This window comes from Myxocyprinus asiaticus, chromosome 12 (assembly GCF_019703515.2).
Source record: "Myxocyprinus asiaticus isolate MX2 ecotype Aquarium Trade chromosome 12, UBuf_Myxa_2, whole genome shotgun sequence".
Taxonomy (NCBI): Eukaryota; Metazoa; Chordata; class Actinopteri; order Cypriniformes; family Catostomidae; genus Myxocyprinus; species Myxocyprinus asiaticus.
The window spans coordinates 44,920,109-44,938,052 of record NC_059355.1 but is presented as its reverse complement, the minus strand read 5'-3'; the positions used below and the strand labels follow the sequence as shown (position 1 = coordinate 44,938,052).

General features: G+C 39.9%; 1 protein-coding gene across 2 annotated transcripts in view; it reads left to right on the top strand.

Annotated features, from left to right (window-relative positions):
* LOC127448911 (RNA-binding protein Raly-like) overlaps positions 1–17,944 on the top strand; it is a 129,586-nt gene that overhangs the window by 6,405 nt on the left and 105,237 nt on the right. Inside the window, exon 2 of one of the 2 annotated variants that reach the window (XM_051711853.1) lies at positions 7,315–7,399. The exons of the other annotated variant lie outside the window; for it this stretch is intronic. The gene's annotated coding sequence lies outside the window, so the exon portion shown is untranslated. The remainder of the gene's footprint in view (positions 1–7,314; positions 7,400–17,944) is intronic. 2 annotated transcript variants of the gene reach the window in all.

Here is a 17,944-nt window from a genome sequence, read left to right as displayed (position 1 = left end):
ATAAAACTTAGTTTGCAATATGTAGTTATAGTAACGTTCATTCTATGAGACTAGGTTTTTTTATTTTTATTAAAATGATATTATTAACATAAAAATATGAGTGATAAGAATTCCTTTTTGTCAATGTCACAAATTTGCCTATTTAATTAGTGACCTAGAAATAGTACAGAATCTTAAATATTTCTTATTCATTTTACATCATAATGTTTCTTTGTTAAAAAATTTAAAACCCTTAAATTGTCTGTTTATTTCCAGGTTTACATCAGATTTTGAGTCTACTTTTACACTTTTGCACCCTACTGTATGGAGCAACACTAACGTTTCCACTTCAGTGTTTGATGTTGTCAAAAATATCTTTGCTCTGCTGTGTCAGTTAATGTTTCAGAGTGATGTTTTGAAAAGGATCTGTTGCGTGACTGTCAGTGGATACTGCAAAAAGGGGCAGTAGCTGTGTAAGCGAGAGATTGTATGATTGGAATGCTCCTCAGATGTCACTGGCGGTCGCCACCTAAACAACTAATCCCACAGTAAAGCCCTTGCAACGCATCCAGAATTAATCACCAGAACTTTGCTTGGAATTGTCATTCTCACTTCTACATTTGGCCAACATTGATGTGAATCAGGCTTACATTTGTCAACATCTTCATGACTGAGATGATGGAATTTCTCAAGTTACATACAGGCTATGCTGTCAGTGGCAGTTTCCATTAGGCATGACTTGGAAAGAGGAGGTGCACTGTGACCTCCAAGTGTTAAGGCAGCTATAGGCGTTGGAATGAAAATGTGTCACATTTTTTCAACCGAAAATTTAGCTATTGTTGTTAGGGCAAAATAGCTTTTGGGTTACCCGGAAAACATAATTTTAGTGGGGCTTGCAACGGCAATCAATATATTCAGTAATCAGTATTAGAATTAGGGATTGGCATTTCTAATACTTTTGTATTCGAGTACTCTAACATATAAAATAAACGTGTAACTGATTACTTAACATTAATGCGTAATCGAATACTTGACATTTAGAATTTAAGTTAGGAAATGAAGAGTATGACACACATGCAATTTATAGCCTGTTGATGTTTTCAGAAGTGTCACCCTTAAAGCGGGTTCAAAGTAAGCTAGATTAAACAACATATTTTAACCTGTTTTACTCTTGAAAAAAATGAGCACTTTGTATGAACAACAACATCTACATTCAAAAATGACAAAAAACATTTGCGTTCACACATAGAAAAATACATTCCAAGTCTTCTGAAGAGATACGATCACTTTAAAAAATGATTGAATTTTCATTTTTGGGTGAACTATTCCTTAAGCAACATGTATCCACAGCCCAACCCAATGCATTGATTTAAAATGGCAAGATTTAGGTGAGAAAAGCAGTTCATTGTTCCCCGGCAGACAAAGGCACAAAGGAAAATCACTATTCGAGTAGTGTTTTTACTAGTCGAATATTTGAAGCTGATTACTTCATTACTCGTGAACCTCCCTAATTAGTATTGCTCATACTTAGGGTTAGGCTTTATTGAGTTTTAAATGAACAAAACCGACCTCCCTACCCTAAACCTTACATGTAAACCTATAGTGTCATAAAAAGCAAATGCGACATGAAAAGCGCAATTGCTAAAGCAACCACATCTATGACACTTTGACCCACGTGTTCACTAGCATGCTCTTTGATCCTACATTGCAAGTATATCACTCTATTAATAGAGCTACCATGCTACTGTAACGAATCAAGTGCAGAGCTAAGACTTTACTTGAGAATTCAGGCAGTAATTAGGGGTATTCCAGAATCGTTGTCAGAAAACAGTCGAAAGTTCAAAACATGTATCTAAACAAAACTTTTAGCCCAAAACAGGCAGGTACAGTCCTTTAAACTAATACTAATGGGCACTGTGATGTTCTACAGGTGCTGTCAATAAGCCGGGGATGGTGACTGGTGATTGGCTGGTTGGTGGGCTGGTGTCACAGTACCCCCCTCTCCACGAGCTGCTCCTGAAGCCCGAGGTTGTCTACCGGGCCATCGTTTGCAGTGTTGAGTAGGGTGGTCCATCCTTGGGTGACCATGTGGGTGTGGGAAGGGGCAGTCAAGGTGGGTCAGGTGGAATTCCTCTATGAGGGATGGATCAAGGATGTCTTGAGCTGGAACCCATGACTGTTCTTCCGGGTACTGCAGCTGCCTTCCTCGAAGTCTGGAGTCCAACAGAGCCCGTATGGCATACACTGTATCGCCACAAAGATCTATAGGTGGAGGAGGTTCGGCAGATGTTAAGGGTGGGTGCATGGGACTGTAGTAGACAGGCTTCAGCTGGGAAACATGGAATGTCAAGGAGATCCGAGAGCTGTTATGGGGTTCAAACTGATGAGAGAGAGCATCTACTTTAGTGTTCTTTGTTTCTGGTCAATATGTGACTGGGAAATGGAACCGTGTAAAGAACGGTGCTCACTTTGCCTGCCTCGGGTTGAGTCTGCATGCCTCCTGAACGTATTCCAGATTACGATGATCTGTCAGGACCACAAATGGATGAACTGCTCCTTCCAACCAATGCCTCCACTCTTCTAGTGCCAACTTAATGACTAGGATTTCTCAGTTACCCACATCGTAATTATGTTCTGCAGAAGACAACTTGTAGGAGAAAAATGCACAGGGAAACAGTTTAGAAGGTACACCATGACATTGAGAGAGAACAGCTCCTACTCCAACCTCTGAGGCATCCACTTCAACTACAAAATGAAGTGTAGGGTCAGGCTGCTTTAGAACTGGGGCTGTAGTTAAGTGTTTTCAATTGTTCAAAGGCAGATCTTGAAGAGTTATTCCATTGTAACGTCTTAGGAGCTTTATGGATCATATTGATAAGAGGTGCTGCTACCATACTGAAGTTTCTTATAAACCTGCAGTACAAATTGGCAAAGACAGACACCTTGTCATCATCCATATAAATTAGGCCCTATTACATAGCCAAGAAAAGAGATGGTGGTTAGATGAAACACACATTTCTCTGCTTTCACGAACAGGTGGTGATCCCGGAGGCATTGAAAAACTCTTTGTTCATGTTGGATGTGCTCCGTACATCCGTAGTTCGACATGGTAAAGATAAGCATGATGTGAAATACTGGGATCCCCAAGACAGAAGCTTACCTTGCTTCCATGATATTACAGGATCATGTAGCTGAAGCCAAGAGTGTCCAAGGACAAGAGGATCCTTGGGTGATTTGATAATGAGCAGCTGTAATTCTTCGTGGTGCAGTGCTCTCACTTGCAGTGTAAGACAGGCAGTTTGCGTTACGGTGCCTTTACCCAATGGTTAACCATCCAGTGAGTGGATATGAAGTGGGGGATGAATGGTTTGAAGGGGTGTTTTCAATTGCTTGGCCAGTTGTTCATCCAGGATGTTGCCTGCAGCACCTGAATAAAATAGCTCTGTGAGAGACAAGAAATAGGGCCAACTGATATTTGTTGGTACTAAAAACTGTTTGCGAGAAACATTGAGTAAAGCGGAAATTCTCACCAGAAGTCTGATGGACATTCTTTTCTGGAAGGGCGCACAGGACAGGTTGAGCGCTGATGTCCAGCTGCTCCGCAGTAGAGGCAGAGGTGGAGCTGATTGCATCTTTCACGTTCTTCTCAGGATAATGGGGCATGCCTTAACTGCATAGGTTCCTCTGGGGATATGAGATGGCTCTCTGTTATAGATGGGCTTGAAGGTGGTCTATGAGTTGATGTGGAATGAGTCTCTGAAAGACTGAAGCTCGATGTGCGATGTTCCCTCCGTCTTTCCTGCAGCCTGTTGTCTAGGTGGATAGACAGGTCAATGAGAGATTCCATATCATTCATCCCTTATCTTGCTGCCAGTTCATCCTTGAGGGTATCGGACAAGCCATGTTGATACACAGAGATGTGTACATTAGAGTCCCACTGACTCTCTTCGGCAAGGGATCGAAACATGATGGCATAGTCTGTAGCACTGCGATTCCCCTGGTGAAGCTTGAGGAGTTGGTTAGATGCTTCCTGACCACTGACCAGATGGTGAAAGACCTTCTGCATTTCCTTTGTAAAAAGCTGGTAGTTGAAGCACAAGGGTCCTTGTTGTTCCCAGATCGCTGTGAACCCAGGCCAACGCCTTACCAGAGAGTAGGGTGATAATGGCAGCTATCCTCAGTGGGATATATAAAACGGGTTGTAATTCGAACGCAAGGGAACATTGTGTCAAGAAGCCCCGACATTCCGCTGCACTGCCATCAAATCGAGGGGCCGTTGGCAAGCATGGTTCAACATGAGGCTGAGGCACCAAGGGTATGGAAGGGAGTCCAGAGGGATCAGATATGTTAGCAGCTATTGTTGTGGGAGGCTGGGCTGGGGAATCAGGGCAGAGTGAAGGTCATAGGCTGTATTTGCATAAGCAATTGTTCATGTCAGGCTAATGTTTCCTCTTGACTAGTTTGCATGTCTTCCAACTGTTGCTCTTTGATATAGCAATGCTGCATGAAGCAGTTCAAACCCACTAGCTATTGGGTCTCTCTGTGTAACCGGATGCTCTGCTGAGTCCTCCTCCATGGTGAGGTATTCTGTAACAAATCAAGCGGAGACCCGAGTGCAGAGTTAAGACTTTACTTGAGAATTCAGGCAGTAATTAGGGGTATTCCAGAATCGTTGTCAGAAAACAGGTGAAAGTTCAAAACAGGTATCCAAACAAAAGCTTCTAGTCCAAAACAGCAGGCAGGTACAAAGCTCCAAAAATAAAGGCAAGGATCAAAAACAGGAATAGCAACTCTATGAAAACAAGTAGAATACTGGCTCAGTAAAAAGCATGCACTCAATTCCTCACAAAGCAACCAACTGAACCCACAATCCTTTATACTAATACTAATGGGCACTGTGATGAGCTACAGGTGCTGTCAATAAACCAGGGATGGTGACTGGTGATCGGCTGGTTGGTAGGCTGGTGTCATAGCTACTTGAATGCACTTGAATAAGCTTGTAAATATAGTTGGTTATGTCATGCAAACTTTAAAATGTATCGCCTTACAAGTCATGCACTATAGTAAAAGTGTTTTGATGTCATAAGATAGCATTGTGTGAGGGACAGGGTGAAAAGGTGTTTTTGAACTGAGAATATGTGATTGTAATAGTGATTTGTGTGGAAGTGAATAAAAGTCATTGTTGTTGTTGTTTTAGCACCTCTAGTTTTTATTTCACCTGCAAACTGCTGCAATACATACAACAAGTCATGTACAAATCATTTTGCAAATATGTAGGTATACAGTAGTAATGTGATTCTAACTTGTCCTGCACTGTTTGTGCTACAGACAAAAACGTGGTAACGAACCATGGTACCTGTAGGAACTGAACCCGAGACTACCTGCGGGAGGTGGGGAGCGGTTCGCATAAGTGAGAAAGCAACCTGTGCTCGGGTCCACACTTGTTCAGGAAGTAAAATAACTTGGGCATGCGTTTTTGCCAATTTAAAGGGGTCATGATATTAGGAATCAAATTTTCCTTGATCTTCAGGTGAGCATTTAATCACAAACTTAGGGATAACACAGTCTCAACTGGCACAGTAACTTCTTCAGCTTCACAAACTCTTTAGCGTCACAGGCTCCTAGTCACAGCCTCTTAATCATCACAATGTCTTTATCACAACTCTGTAGCGTCACGAATTCAGTAGCTTCATCGTGAGACTCTCGTGCCAGACTCATTCTCTCTTCTGGCGGTGGCGTGGCTGTTTATATGCCGCTCTCCCCAAGCTCACTGGAATTAGAGACAGGTGTTAGACATAATTTAGCTCAGGTGTAAGCGCCCTTACCGCTTTCTCTCTCTCCAGACGGGTGCTCGACCACGCCTCCGCTGCCACACTGTATTATAAAAACATTTTAGAACTCAAAACTTCCTCCTTACTGCAAAAAGAGCTTTTGTTGAAACCAACTCATTTTCAACTTCCTCCACATTGTGATGTCACACTGTGGTAGACATTTGCATCTGACCACTTCCACAACAACACATCAACACCTACTTTACCTTATCACTTCCTTAGCCCCGCCCAGTAGTGGTGAGCAGTGAGATGGCAAGGAGAGAGCAAGTCAATCAAGAGCTGAGAGCCAATCATAACAGTGGGTGTTTACTGTCAAGTCTTAAAGGACAAGCAGCACCAAAACCGAGCAGAGGGTCAGAATGACAGGGAAAATTATAAATTTTTACAAATGTATGACTGTTTTTGTGCAAAAAACATTACAAAAATTATAAGTGAACCTCAAGCAACATGTTAAATTAATTAAAAAAGGCATGTCATGTCTCCTTTAAGCATTAATTGCCTTTTATATATGTGCTTGAGTAAGCGTGCAACTAGCAGTGTCTCAACAAAGATTTGTGAAGTTTGTGAGCATCAGATAAACCGGTAGTCACCTTCTCCTGGACATGTACAACTGCTGAATTAGGGCATGTGTTGCTTTTTCTGGTGTGCATAATGACACCAGATTAATAAAAAACCACAAAAATACAGCGACCCATGTTGTGTTCTTCATCATTTGTAAGTTCATGACGGAAAATCACTGAGGGCTGACAGAATTATGAGTTAGTCTGAAACCAGACCAACACTGCGGGGGGGCACCAGTGTAAAGGTTGCCAGCAGGTACGTGATAGCTGTGCAATATGTGTAAACCTCACTCCCCTAGCCTCAGGAGGCGCATTAGCGACTGACACTAGAGGCTGTAGCCTTTTGCCTCCTTGTTAGCGTGCCCGCTTACCATGTCGGCTGTCGCCGGTTCAAATTCTGCTCGGAGCAAGTCGAGCAGGACCGGTTACAGTGGTGCCGTGACCCGCATGGGAGTGAGGTTTAGGGGGTGAGTGTAACGGTAGCCAGCTGGTATGTGATAGCTGTGCGGTATGTGTAAATCTCACTCCCCTGGCCTCAAAGGTGCACTAGCGACTGATGCTAGAGGCTGTAGCCTTAAGCCTCCTCGTTAGTGCGCCCGCCTCCCATGCCGGCTGATGCTGGATCGAATCCCATTCAGAGTGGGTCAAGCTAGACAGGTTACACCATTAACAATCGCACTTGTATTCAGACCACGGCAAATGTGGTCCCCTAGCCATTTTTAGCAACCAGAATATCATAAAGTCTTGAGGGTCGGCACACTTAACAGAACACCTTAGCAACTGCACAATGTCCTTATCACAACCTATAACAACCTTTTCATAATGGCTGCAACTCACATTTTCATCTGAAAGTTTCCAAATCTAGTATTTTATTACTGTTGTGTTCTTCCGTTCAGCCTCTGAAATCATATTGCTGTATGTATTTGCTTTGTTTTGAACTGCAGGATCCCTCACGCACACCAGGTCACAAGTACCACGATCAAGCAGCAAATCCAGACCCGTCCTCTGGTTGCAAAAGAGAACTGAGAGGTATGTGCAATGTTGTTCTCCAAGTCACAGAGCAGGACTCTACAAATAGACTAAGCTCTGTTTGATCTGAGCTGAGGTGTTAATAGTTCAGTTTCAACTAACAAATGTTAACAAGGGTTTTATCTCAATGGGCCCAGAGCAGCATTCGTGTCCTCTGCGAATACTGAGGGTTTTTTCTACAACTACTGCAGCCATTTACACACACACAAGTGTTATAAGGGAATCCTTCAGTCAACAACATTTATTTATAAGCAGTGAGATTACATGGAAAGAAATAGAGATTTTAAGTCCCCTGCTTTAAGTCTCAAAGTTTCAGAAGACATCTCAACAATGTCTCTAACTGTGCTCAAATGTGCCAAGATACCAAAGTCTGCAATCAAATGTCAGAGATTTCATTTTGAACTCAATCATTTCTCATCAAATTCTTCCAAGACCAATTTATCTGAGCTATGTGGTCCACTAGTGATCAGCTACGGCAGTATTTGGCAGATATTTGGCCATTTTGATATAATTTGTTTGTATATCTTTTGTCTGTGTAATATTTGCACACTTAATGCAAATGGAACTTGGAATGTTTAATGCATGTTTATAAAATCATAATTTATTCAGAAACTAAACAGCTCACAATCGTGCAATCTTGAGAATATAATTTTCAAATTCATTTTCAATGTGGGTGTGCTGATTATTTATTGATGAACTGAGCAAAATGTGTTTGGCATGAAAATTTTGAATGAGCATTAATTAGTGGAAGCATTGCAACAAGGTTGACTCAGTTTGGCGTTTTCAACAAGAATGTTTGGAAATGTTTGAAAATGTTTTGAATGGTGAATATGCATCAGAGCAGAGAGCAGCGGATACCGGCAGTCATTTGAGCATCTCTCTAATCAGTACCAGCCAAAGAGAGGGCACGTGAATTATAGATACACCCTGAAAATTTCATGAAAATGTTATTCATGCGTTCAGATATGTCAAACATTGCCCGCAACATTGGCCAGGGAGCATGGCCAATCCTACTTAAGCAGAGAGAGAAGAGGCTGAGCAGTCGTACACAGTTTCACTTTAGTGAATTTAGCAGTCGGAATTCAGTCATATATATGGAACGGGGAAGACAACAACTTCTTTTTAAGTAAATTTTACATGCTATTTTCATCACCTGCCTCAGTATGACTGCAATTATGTCCATGCTTTGCCGATATGAGAAAATTTGGTGCATTTAATAAATGTATATTTTTTCCAAACTAACAGTACAACAACCAAGTAGTGAGATTGACTTCATCTAGAGTTTTTCTTATCTTGATTTTTGGAGCAGCACCCTTGCAAAAACTCTACAGTTCTGGCAAACTAGCCTCAAATTTGCCACTTATTATTTTCACATGCAAATGAGTTTGTGATTCGCTGTAAATGTTTGCCAAAACTTTGCAGCTCTTCACCAGTAGTGATGAACCTGCATCAAACCTTTGGCGACAAATGGACAATTTGCTGCAAGTTTGCCGCGAAGCTCATTTGCATTTTAAAATAATCAGTGGCGAATTTGCAGCAAGTTTGCGACAAATTTGCCATGAACTCTCGATTTTTGTATGGGCAACCTTTAATCATAGCACAGGCCTGGATCTAGAAATGTAAAGTTAGGGGGGCAATGACATAAGACACAAGTGTTGTTGGTGGTGTAGCACGAGTGTGTCTTCTGTCACCTGAGTTCCAGAGCATTTTGTGAGGGTTAGGGTTAGCGCCATGATGATACAATTCAGTCCTTTGCTTCATTTGCACTTGGCGTGCAGGGGGGGCTCTGTAGCACACCCATTTTCACCTACAGTCACCAAAATTGGTATGTATATAGTTCTCATCAAGCCGAACAACATTCATACTCACAGTCATTAGCTCCGCCCAACAGGAAGTCGGCCATTTTTGATTTTCTGAAAATCGCAGGTTCTGAACTTTTAAATACCCCTGCTAGGGGATTCATGAATTGCTTCAAAATTATTTAGAATAATGTCAAGACAATGCTGATGTAAATTTGTAAGGGAATATTTGATATTTTAAATAGTGTAGCCATGGCAATACATTAATTGTTATTATTCCTTTCTTCCTATATTTGGGTGTTTTTGAGGCGCTTGGCATGCTTAAAATGTTATGATATTTTGCACACACATCAGAGTTGTTGGCCATTAGGGCTGGGCAAAAGTTCACGCATGGGTGTGTGTGTGTGGGGGGGGTCTGTAGCGCCCCCTTTAAAATGGGCATGTAAGACAGCCTCTGTTGCACCCCCATTTTGATGGGTCACCAAAATTGGTACCTATATAGTTCTCATCAAGCCGGACAACTTTCATAATTATAGTTATTAGCTCCGCCCAACAGGAAGTCGGCCATTTAGGATTTTTTGAATATTGCAGTCTCTGAACTTTTCATTACTACTCCTAGGGGATTCATGAGACTGTCACCACATTTATAAAACATTATGCCAAGACATTGAAGATGCTAAATTGTGAACAGATTTTTGATATATCAATCGGTGTTGCCATGGCGAGGCATTAAATTAATGCCGAAAACAGGAAACAGGAAGTGTCACATATCTTCTGTGTGCAATGTGTGATTTAGATCAAAATTGAGACGTGTTTAGTCTTGGGGGCTAATCACATGTATGTGACTATTTTGGGTCACGATCATAGCGCCACCACCTGGAAGCAAGAAGTGTGGCTCTTACAACAGACTTTAAAATAGTCCTCTTATATTTACCCAAATTGCTTCAAAATTGTTTAGAATAATATGAAATGCCAAATGCATGTGTCCTCCTTGCATTGTTTTCCGAAAGCCACCGGGTGGAAATGGACCCATGGTGCTTGGGCCCGTCATCGCTTCTTGCAGCTATATTAGCTTTTGAAATGGTAATTACAGATGACACAGACGGTAACAAGGAATCAGTTTTCTTGTATCTACAAATGAACATTCTGCAGGGGAGAGTGTTTTCATATAACCTGCAGAAGTGCTCAATGCATCATATCATGAACAAGTTTGACAGTCTATCAACGTATGAACCAAACTCACTCAGAATGCTGACAATTTCTGTCACGTCATTTTATTTTGATAAGGAATCAATTTTCTTACTGCTAAAAATAAAGAGTTGGGAGGGGTAAAGGTTTTTATATACTGTAAACTGCAGCAGTGCTCAATAAATCATATCATCAACAAAATGAACGATATATCAATGTATGAATTAAACTGTTGGACTGATATATACACTATATTGCCAAAAGTATTCGCTCACCTGCCTTTAGACGCATATGAACTTAAGAGACATCCCATTCTTAATACATAGGGTTTAATATGACGTCGGCCCACCCTTTGCAGCTATAACAGCTTCAACTCTTCTGGGAAGGCTTTCCACAAGGTTTAGGAGTGTGTTTATGGGAATTTTTGACCATTCTTCCAGAAGCGCATTTGTGAGGTCAGACACTGATGTTGGACGAGAAGGCCTGGCTCGCAGTCTTCGCTCAAATTCATCCCAAAGGTGCTCTATCGGGTTGAGGTCAGGACTCTGTGCAGGCCAGTCAAGTTCTTCCACACCAAACTCGCTCATCCATGTCTTTATGGACCTTGCTTTGTGCACTGGTGTGCAGTCATGTTGGAACAGGAAGGGGCCATCCCCAAACTGTTCCCACAAAGTTGGGAGCATGGAATTGTCCAAAATCTCTTGGTATGCTGAAGCATTCAGAGTTCCTTTCACTGGAACTAAGGGGCCAAGCCCAGCTCCTGAAAAACAACCCCACACCATAATCCCTCCTCCACCAAACTTCACAGTTGGCACAATGCAGTCAGACAAGTACCATTCTCCTGGCAACCGCCAAACCCAGACTCGTCCATCAGATTGCCAGATGGAGAAGCATGATTTGTCACTCCAGAGAACGCGTCTCCACTGCTCTAGAGTCCAGTGGCGGCGTGCTTTACACCACTGCATCCGACGCTTTGCATTGCACTTGGTGATGTATGGCTTGGATGCAGCTGCTCGGCCATGGAAACCCATTCCATGAAGCTCTCTACGCACTGTTCTTGAGCTAATCTGAAGGCCACATGAACTTTGGAGGTCTGTAGCGATTGACTCTGCAGAAAGTTGGCGACCTCTGCGCACTATGCGCCTCAGCATCCGCTGACCCCGCTCTGTCATTTTACGTGGCCTACCACTTCGTGGCTGAGTTGCTGTCATTCCCAATCGCTTCCACTTTGTTATAATACCACTAACAGTTGACTGTGGAATATTTAGTAGCGAGGAAATTTCACGACTGGACTTGTTGCACAGGTGGCATCCTATCACAGTACCACGTTGGAATTCACTGAGCTCCTGAGAGCGGCCCATTCTTTCACAAATATTTGTAGAAGCAGTCTGCATGCCTACGCAATTTCGCAATTTCAACTAATTTCAAAATACGCAATTTCAAGACATCGTAGTTATTGATAGAATACATGGAATTTGTACATTGTTCAAAAGCTTAAATGTTAAAAAAATGATGAAAAGCTAATGATAAAATAAAAGCTGTAATATTTAACATTTTGTGATGTACCAAGTTACAGTAGAAGGTCCCCTGTATTATTAACAGCATCAGCTAGGAGATCATTTCTTTCATGTATGCAAAATGGACATACCCAAATGATCAAATCGAGAGCTTGTGAATCAGAATCAGATTGAAACTGGAAATCTGTATCAATACCCAGCCCCAGTTAAAACACTTTCAGTAAAGTTGCGTTTTTAAATTCATCCCCTTTAAACCACTGCTGCTACAGCTAAACACATACAGTACAGATGGACATTTTTGGCCATTGCATCGCGTCTCTCACTGTTTTTAGAGCATCCCACGATAAGTGTTGCGTTTTTAAGACACTGTGTCATGCTGAAGTTAGTCTTGTGACGGCTGCATTCTGTTCTGTTCCACTGGTCTGTGTAGGTGTTTGAAAGCAAGAACACGCCTTTTGTAGACGCCTTTTTGAAACGTAGCTCTCAGGTGAACCAGAAACCAGCCCAATCATACGGCTTCCTTGATGGGATAAATCACCCTAAAATTACAATTCTGTCAACATTTATTCATCCCCATGTTGTTCTAAGCCCATGTGACTTTTTTCTTTCTTCCGTTGAACACAAAAGGATGTTTTGAAGAATGACAGCCTCAGTCACCATTCACTTTTATTGTATGGAGAAAAGATACAATGAAAGTAAACGATGACTGAGACTAACATTCTGCCTAACGTCTATTTTTGTGTTCCAAGGAAGAAAGAAAGTCATATATGGAGTTTGGAACAACATGAGGGTGAGTAAATGATGACATAATTTTCATTTTTAGGTGAATTGTTCCTTTAAGTCTCATTTATTGACTAGTTGTTCAGGCAACACACTTACTATAGATTTTGAAAATGTAAAGTTTCACACATCCCTTAGAGTGAATATACTGTACATCTGATGTAATTCACAGAAATAAGATACACTTTTTCTTTGAATGCTATACTAATATGAGTAGCCTGCAGTGTATTTACAGAAATGGTCCTGTGCATTGTACAAAACACATGACAGTGGTCAATATCGCTTGATTAAATAATTTGTTGCATGATGGACGAAAATACTATGAACTTCAGGCCAAATCGTTGGTTTATTATATAATGCTGAGTGTTTTTCTATTAATAATAAATGTTTTTTTCCTGCTGTATTTGCTGAAAGGAATATTTACTGTTTAAGAAGTGGATGTAGCATGACCTCTGCCATGAGTTATAGTTTAATTTAGGCTTCTCTCTCTCTCTCTCTCTCTCTCTCTCTCTCTCTCTCTCTCTCTCTCTCTCTCTCTCTCTCTCTCTCTCTCTCTGTTTTTCTGTGTGTGTAATATTGTACCGCAACCCCCACTATCTCTTACTCTTTCCACCAGCTAGTCTTTAAAAAAAAACACAGAAAACTAAATATTTAATGAAATATTAAACAGTCTAGCACCTTTGGGGAATTGCCGCATGTGTTAGACTTTATAATAAGGACATCATTTTCACAAATATTTGCTGTATTTTCTGAAACATTCAGATCATTTCAATTCCAAATCAGTTTTACTTTTGTTTTACAAACCTACTTTTTTGTCTCAAAGAATAGATGGAAAATGCAGCTCACTGTAAGACTTCAAGTTCTAGTTCAAGCGTGTTTTCAAAGCCAGTGTCTTGAACTATTCATCCAATTTCTTTAAATAACAGCACTTAGCAATTCATTTAGATTTTGTGGGAGCATGTCACAGCCTGTTCTGCTTAACATGACTCAGGGCCACCCATAAGAGGGGAAAAAGATCCACAATCTTTCTTGAAAATCAAGTATTTCAACTCTCTCACAGTAATGGTCAGCAGAATGTGTGAAAGGCGTGTTTTTATATTGCATTATTTTGTATTATGAAAGCTCCGCAACACTCCGTATTAAAAAAGATGATATAATTAGTGCCATATAATAAGTTTCCATTTTTAAATGGACATCTGTGATTTTCCTAATGTCCCATAGGACAGAAAAATGATAAATTAGATCTCTTTAACATCTCAGTTGTTTTTCCTAGACAGCAATGAGATTGAATGGAGAGCAAATGGAGACTCTCCTGCTTCTTAGACTTTTCTCCTGAGAGAAAAAAAATGATCCCCCCAAATCAAACTGTGCTCAGATTTCCAAGATATCAAAGTCTAAGTCTAAGACCAAATTATCTGAGCTATGCTATCCATATACATTTTATAGCTCTACACTCTGTCTAATTATTAGAGGTAGATGATATATCAGTTTTACCTTGTTGCTTTTTGGAACTATCGGTTATTGGCAAAAATCTGTACCGATCATTTTTTTATTTTATTTTTTTCCTCAGTGTTACACTGTGACCGGTGCTGAAGGATTCTACAGTATAACTGTGGTCTCTAGAGGTGAAATAAAAACGTGGGGATTTGCTACATGTAAATCTGTCCTTATTGACAATATTCATCCATATTTTGATACTTCAATTATTTTTTTATTTATATACCTAAGCCTGTGACCATCTCTGAAAGGAAAGAAATATATATATATATATATATATATATATATATATATATATATATATATATATATATATATATATATATATATAATAAGTCAATTTTAAAAACTATTGACTGATTAATTGGTTATTGGCCTTTTACACCACTTTAGTTATCGGTATCGGCAAAATCCACTATTGGTTAACCTCTACTACATATATGTCAGCCTTTTGTGTTTATTTTTATTTCTCCTGAGGAATTTCAGGAGAAACATCTGAGACATATATTTAAAAAAACATAACCGAGAACTCTTAAGTCTTCAGAGCTATTAAAGAACAACCTCTGTGCAGTAATATTTCCTTTAGGGAAACATATTCTTCATATATTTATAAACTCTAAGACAAAATTTGATATCACAGCAGGAATGCAGTATTATAAGACAGTGACTTTAATAACATTTAATAAAAAATAAATAAATAAAAAACACTAACAGCTGTGACTACATTTTGGGTGATTCCATTCAGATTGTCTTTGCATGTTCTCTGCTTTAAATAGCTTGCTAAATGCATTAATGGTAAACTCTGGTGGTGCACATTTATGTCAGGTTCTATAGCTAATGATTCGGTGCTTTTACCCCCTGGGGTCAAGCTTTTGATTTAATGAAGGAACCTACTGCTGCTACTATATGACATCTGACAAGACTTTTACCACTGCAGTCTCTCGCTGCCTTCCGTTACTAAGGTTCATAAACCCATAAGCTTTTCACTCTAATTGACAGATTTTTCTAGTTCATTGTCTATATGACTAATAAAGGATATATGTTTTTGAACAATTTCCACTGTGTGATAATATGACCCATTCTTTACACATAGTGTTTGAGTGAAAATTTACTTTTTTTAACACTGTGTCCTTACCAGACCTACGTGATTTAATGTAGAGCTAAGTGGAGCAGAGTTCTGGACCAATGGGATCTAGGGCTGGGTGATATGTAAAAAATATTTGGATATCGATAATCGCCTTAAAAAATATTGTGAAATAGAATATCGTCAACTCCCCTGCCGAGGGTCGGTGAATATTTTTGCTTTATTGATTTTGCGTTAAAATTTTAATTTATTTATTGAAACATGAAAAACACAAACAAAAGACATTTCTAAATTCAAATTGCACTTTAAACTAAATGGAAAAAGCAATTAAAATAACGAAGTGATCAAAAAACCGCCTCCCCAAATCCAAACTTTTACAGTCTCAAACAGCTTAAAGAAAATAGCCTAAAATAGAACAAAATTTTAGGTTCAAGGTGAATGTGTCTTGTATTATTTTATGATTTAATTACTTTTGTCTTTGTTTCTTTAATACAAAGATAAATATTGCTGAACCTGCAGAGTTTCATTCACAATGCATGTTAACCGCGAACTGCTCCGTGGAAATAAAGCAAACTAAACTCACAGCACCTACTGAGATGATTGGAGATGATTTGTAGCATTCTTATAGATAACTTTATTCTTGCAAACTGATTTCTGATGAATGAAACAGAGGAAAAAGAGAGATAACTTTTTACATGTGCGTGTTCCACGAGACAGGCTCGCGCTGCACACCTCTGAACAAACAGCGAATCAGATACGATCACTGACGGCTTTTCTTTTGTCTGTTTTTAAAAATATAATAAGGTGTGTTTCTTCAAGTGCGTGTCTATGTGACTAACAGCATTTCTTGTCATGTGTCACTTCGAGACGTCTTACAGGTCGCCCGCCTGTTGCAAGTAGATGAGCAAAATTACCCACGCATAAAATGCATTTGGTCAAGGAGCTTGCGAACTGGATTCAGACTCGTCACATATGGTGGGTGGCGGGTGCTAGTTCCACACCCAGGAATACTGTTTAATATATTTGCTGACTTCCCAGATCCATAGTTTTGCCATTTCCCGATATTATTGATCATCGTCTGTCAATTGAGTGTTGCAATAGGCATTTGGATCTTTGTAAGATATCTTCATTATCCAATTACATTGTCCTGTCGCCCAGCCCTAATGGGATCACTCCACCACTGCAGTCCAGGCACCTGAATTGCCGAAAGTTCATTTGACTACACCATGCGTTTGAATATATGTTTGATATAATGCTGTTCTCCATCATTTAATCATCATTAAATTTTACAGTCTTCAACTGTTGCGTTGCGTTACCACAAGCAGGCTTGATGATGCGCTAACATGATACTGAAAGCTGATTGACAGAAGCAAATTATGTTGTGTCATTTATATATCCTTTCTGATTAGTCAGTTTGCTATTGAAAGCAGGCATTATGCCATCAGTCTTCTTTAGCATTCGTACAGATTCATACAGTGTACATCACTCACCTGGGCTACCGTGCATTAAAAAAATGTGCATCTGAATTATGCAGATTAATAGATATAAATTAATTAGACAACTGTTTATTAAAACTGTTCATTTAATTGTTGTCGCTCAGTGTAGGACTGAGAATCTGTAAAACAGGACTTAATTGACTGGGGCTAAACGGTAAACCGAGAATCTATTATAGAACTTAGCCAAGTAGAATTAAATGGGAATACTAAATGTAGGACCGAGAATCTGTAAAACAGGACTTAATTGACTGGGGCTAAATGGTAAACCGAGAATCTATAATAGAACTTAGCCAAATAAGACTAAACGGATAAAGCCGAGAACCTATAAGGACTTAGTCTAAAACTTACTAATATCTGAAACTGATGAATTTGTAGTTAAAGGACCTGTGTCTGACCAGCACAGGACCCAAATAACATTGAAATAACAAATGCAGTCTAGAAGAGAGAATTACTAAAATTCAGAGCATAGATACATCAACGAGGTTTTTCATAATTGGAGTCAGATGAAATAAAGAAAAGAATTAATGATAAGATTAATAAAAAACATGGAACTCAAATCAAATAATCTAAGTATTATTTAATGTCACGCACGATAAGACAGAACACGCAGGAGACCTTCAGCCATGCCATTGGATACCGTCCTTGGACCAGTGGGTGACTTCCCCCTTACACTCAGCCTCCCTTGCCTCCCTTGACAGACTGCCACTGCTTATGTGTATTTGTTCTATTAAAGTTAAAAAAGACGGAGGCATGGGAAGCTTCAAAATGCTTCATTGCTGAGTCTTGGTTTGTCTGTTTACGAGTGACTTTTTGCTGGCACAGCCCAAGTCATATCCCATCATGCCTGTCTACTGTTCATTGTGTCATCTTGTCTGAACCAATTTGGCAAAGAATGGCATATTACATGCTTTTATTGTGCATCAAATAAAGTCTTGCTTTGCCGTCCACAGCATCGAACATGTTGCAAGCCCACTGTTGCCATGCCGCTTCGGCAGGGCTCAGAAATACACAAGCCTTCCATTTTCTCAAATATCTGCAGCTCAGGCCTAATCAGGCATGACTGATCCTTGAATCATTTACAAGAGGAACAGTTCCATTGCATGGAATTCTGTTCTTTTTCTTGCTTAGTTCTGCCAACAAACAGCACATGCTGATAAAACGAAAGAGCTTTGAAAGGATCAAGC